The sequence below is a fragment of the Harpia harpyja genome, chromosome 7 (assembly GCF_026419915.1).
Source record: "Harpia harpyja isolate bHarHar1 chromosome 7, bHarHar1 primary haplotype, whole genome shotgun sequence".
NCBI classification, from domain to species: domain Eukaryota; kingdom Metazoa; phylum Chordata; class Aves; order Accipitriformes; family Accipitridae; genus Harpia; species Harpia harpyja.
The window spans coordinates 57,949,936-57,954,262 of NC_068946.1; the positions used below are offsets into that span (position 1 = coordinate 57,949,936).

Sequence of the window (4,327 nt, forward strand, 5' to 3'; positions counted from 1 at the left end):
GTGTGGCTGCAGGTATTGGGTGCCGTTGCTGAAAGGCAAAGTGGTGGTGTGGTGGAGTTCTGCAGTTACAGGGATGTATGATGTCTCATTGCTCAGTTATCTACTGTGTAAGCCACTTCTGTCATGTAGTGATGGGGACAGTACTGTTCATTTGTTTCATTTTATCGAAGGATAACAGCATGATGGAGCAGGGTATGAGAGTGTAATATTTTCTGTTTTGTTTGCCACTACAGGCACCCAAAGGCCAGCCCGCATTCAAGAGAGGGCTTGAGGATCACCGTTTTGACTGTTGGCAGAGGAAGGAACATCTTTCAGAGGCCAAGGTGAAGTAGAACTGTTATTCGGTTCAATTTTGTGCGTGGGGGTACAGTTGTGGTGGGGGAGCTCTGACAGACAAAATGCAGTCAGTAGCTTCAAGGCCACTAGGAACATCGCAGCAGACGTGAGCACGGTCTTTGACTTGTCAGATATTAGAACGATTGTCAGTCTTATCTTGCTGAACTGTATTGCCTTCTGAAGTAACACATACTTATTCTGTACTGGGATTTGAGTTGCTTGGCCAGCATTGCCTTTGGCTTCTCTTTCTTGAGCTCATATGTTGACAAGAAGCAGCTCTCTCATCGACTGTTTAGGTCCAAGGAAAATAATATTTTGTGTCAATTTTTTTGTGTGTGTTGATCTCGTGGTTTGTTGTATTGGGTTTGCGTGGCAAGGTTTTGGTAGTGGGGGTGTTACAGGGGTGGCTTCTGTAAGAAGCTGCTAGAAGCTTCCCCCATGTCTGACAGAGCCAATGCCAGCCAGCTCCAAGATGACCTGCTGCCGGCCAAGGCTGAGCCAATCTGCGACAGTGGTAGCGCCTCTGGGATAACAGATTTAAGAAGGGGAAAAAAGTTGCAGCGGGCACAGAAACTGCAGCCAGAGAGAGGAGTGAGAACATGTAAGAGAAACAGCCCTGCAGACACCAAGGTCAGTGAAGAAGGAGGGGGTGGAGGTGCTCCAGGCACTGGAGCAGAGATTCCCCTGTAGCCCATGGGGAAGACCATGGTGAGGCAGGCTGTCCCCCTGCAGCCTGTGGAGGACCCCACGCCGGAGCAGGGGGATGCCCAAAGGAGGCTGTGACCTCGTTGGAAGCCCATGCCGGAACAGGTTTTCTGGCAGGACCTGCGTGTCCGTGGAGAGAGGAGCCCACGCTGGAGCAGGTTTGCTGGCAGGACTTGGGGGACCCCGCGGGGGCCCCACGCTGGAGCAGTCTGTGCCTGAAGGACTGCACCCCGTGGAAGGGACCCACACTGAAGCAGTTCGTGAAGAACTGCAGCCCGTGGGAAGGACCCACATTGGAGAAGTTTGTGGAGGACTGTCTCCTGTGGGAGGGACCCCACACTGGAGCAGGGGGAGAGTGAGGAGTCTTGCCCCTGAAGAGGATGAAGCAGCAGAGACAATGTGTGATGAACTGATCGTAACCCCCATTCCCCGTCCCCCTGCGCTGCTGAGGCTTTGGTGGGCACCTGGCCTCCAGCCAGGATCAACCCACCACATTTGTTTTTTCCGGTTTTTGTGGCATTGATCTTATTCTTGCAAACACCTGTTAACCTTTCACATCTGTTCAGGCTTGGATCTGCTTCCAGTACAACATAGCTATGTTGAAAGACTTTTTAGTGCCATGTCACCTGACTGTAGTCTTTTGTACGTGACTATTTTCCAGCAGCACAGTCTTGCGTTGCATTTCTTTCACAGCCCTCATTTGACAAAGCTGTCTATTGAGGGGTTCTTAGCACTGCTGTTCATAGAGTTAATTAAGAGCTCTTCATCCGTAAAGGAAAAGTCCATGTCATTATGCCTGCCTCTCTCTCTTCCCCTGCCATTCCCCATGAATAGCAGACTGAAGTAGTGGTTATTTTTGAGGTGTCACTCTGTTGATGTAGTTCTAAGCATCCCCTGTGGTTTGGGTTTTACAAGTGGTCTGGCCCTGGCCTCACCACGGCAGACTGAAGAATCAGACTCGGGGCAGGCAAGCAGCCAAGGTAAAAAGAAGAGGGAGAGAAGAATTGCTACAGGTGGGCCATGGGTTTGGGAGATACCTCAGCATGCCCTTTTTCCTCTGGCTTTTGCAGGTGCTGTGTGCAATCGTGGAGGGGTGAAGCTGCTTCCTGATGAGCAGTCCTCGGAGGTAAGGATGTAGTTGGCCGGGTTGGGGTCCAACTGCAAAGTAGCATGAGGCAACTTGGTGATGTTTTTCCCTTTGGTTTTGTAGGTGCAGTGGAGGGCTCTCCTCAAAAGTGGCTGAGGATTTCAGATTAGGCTGGGTAGGAAAGAGAGGAGCGGCATGGCTGGTGATCACTTTCAAACACAATGGTCACTTTGGTTTTCCAGGTGCCACAGGTAATATGCCAACCACACCAATCTCACTGTAGAATCAGAGTGGAGAAGGTGAGTGGAGTGACTTGGTGGTTCTGAGGAGGGTGTTCTTGAGGAAGAGGTCTGTGGTGGCTGGCATGACAGCGACTGATGGTGCTCTATTATTGTAGATGTTGAAGAGGAACGTGGTGATTGCAGGAACATCCTGGTTAGATGACATGGTCCTTATCAAGAATGGGTTCTGATCCCCTGGGCACTCTGAAAGCTAAGTTGAGGGGCAAATGCTATGTCAGGGTGGGGGAAGGATAGGAATTGGATGATGCAGCAGGCAGGGTCTTTAAAGTCAGTGCTGTGGAGAGGGCTGCTCAGGATCAGTTGTGTTTGGGTGCAGACAGAGGGTGCATGGTCTGTTCCGCATGATGCAAGCCTTTTCTGGGCAAGGCAGTTCCAGCCTGTGTCTGTGTTGCCAGTGTAGTTTGCATAGTCTGTGTTCTGTCCTATGCCATACTTTCTGCAGGTCTTGATGACCCCATTGCTCTTTGCGCTCGGTGAGCAGAGCAATGAGCAGTGCGACTGAGGAGGCGAGGAGAGTGCCGTAAGAATGTGGGGTATCGGAGAGCGGAGCACCACTGCTGGTGGCTGTGACCATTTTATGCTGGTTTTGTTTCTGTTTTGAAGGTATGAAGCGACATGGGAAATGGGATGACTGCGTGGGAGCTGACTCATGCAAGGTGAGCGATGAGCAGGAGACTGAAGTAGCTGCTATCTCTGAGGTGTCATTCTGTTGATGTAGCTATAATCATCCCTTGTTGTTTGGGTGTTACAGATGGTGCGCAGGCCTCAATGGGGCAGCCTGAAGAATCAGACTCGGGGCCATCGAGCAGCTGTGGTTAAGGAGCAGGAGAGAAGAACCGCTGCAGGCAACCTGTGCTTTTGGGCAGTATGCAAGCATGTGCTTTTCCTATCTTTTTTTTTGCAGGTGCTGCATGCAGTACCAGAGGGCTGAAGCCAGATGCTGATGAGCAGTCTGACAAGGTGAGTTGGTTGTTGGTCTGGTTGGGGAGTTGAATTGCAAAGTAGTGTGAGGCAATTCTGTGAAGTGTTTTCATTTGGTTTTGCAGGCACCATGCATGTTCTCTTCAGAAATGGCTGAGGATTTGAGGTGAGTTGGTGGAGGTGAGAGGAGCAGCACAGTGGGCCCTGCAGAGTGGGTGATTGCTTCCAAGCACAGTGGTCATTTTATCATTGTGGCTTTCCAGGTGCCATGGGAGCTGCTGGACTCAACATCTGATTTTGGGAGGCAGGGAGGTGAGTGGGGTGATACTGCTTCTGAGGAAGGCATTGATGTGGAAGAGGCTGGTGTTGACTGGCTTGCCAGTGACTGGCAGCACTTTGTTTTGCAGACTACAGAGAAACCTGGCGCTTGCAGGAGCTTCCTGATTAGATGGTGTGGTCCTTGTCGAGGATGGATTCTGACCCCCCAGCAAATCTGACAGCTAAGTTGAGGGGCACATGATGTGGGTGGGTGGGGTGGAGAGGGGTTGCAGAGTGGGGCAGATGGGGGTTTAAAGTCAGCGCTGTGGAGAGAGTTGCTTGGGATCAGTGATGTTTGGGCGCAGTGTGGGGTCTGTCCTGCAGGATGTGAATGTGTGCTGGGCAAGGCAGTTCCAGCCTGTGTCTGTGTTGCAGTGTAGTTTATGTAGTCTGTGTTCTGTTCCTATGCCTTACCTTCTGCAGGTCTTGATGAGCCCATTGCTCTTTGTGCTTGGTGAGCTCAGCACGCACCTCAGTATGCATCCATAGGGTCTTGAACGCCTTGCCTCGTTGTCGTAGTGCCAGTCAAGCACTTCTTGTCTTGCACTTGAAGCTTAAAGTGTGGATCTGTCTTGTGTGTTTTGCCTCATAGATGTTTCTGGACGGTCATCTTTGCGGCAGTGATCCAGGCTGCATCAGTAGCTCTTCTCTTGTGAGT

The 4,327-nt window shown here is 51.1% G+C and overlaps 1 long non-coding RNA gene across 2 annotated transcripts; it reads left to right on the forward strand.

Annotated features, from left to right (window-relative positions):
* Nucleotides 1–225: 225 nt before the first annotated feature.
* LOC128144138 (uncharacterized) lies at nucleotides 226–3,826 on the forward strand. Of its 2 annotated transcripts, XR_008235982.1 has the most exons (8): nucleotides 226–323; nucleotides 2,112–2,167; nucleotides 2,252–2,427; nucleotides 2,526–3,086; nucleotides 3,182–3,390; nucleotides 3,477–3,517; nucleotides 3,615–3,663; nucleotides 3,734–3,826. It is a non-coding gene; the product is annotated as an uncharacterized LOC128144138 (long non-coding RNA). The 2 variants fall into 2 exon arrangements; XR_008235981.1 differs by having other exon boundaries at nucleotides 2,252–3,086.
* Nucleotides 3,827–4,327: the final 501 nt, after the last annotated feature.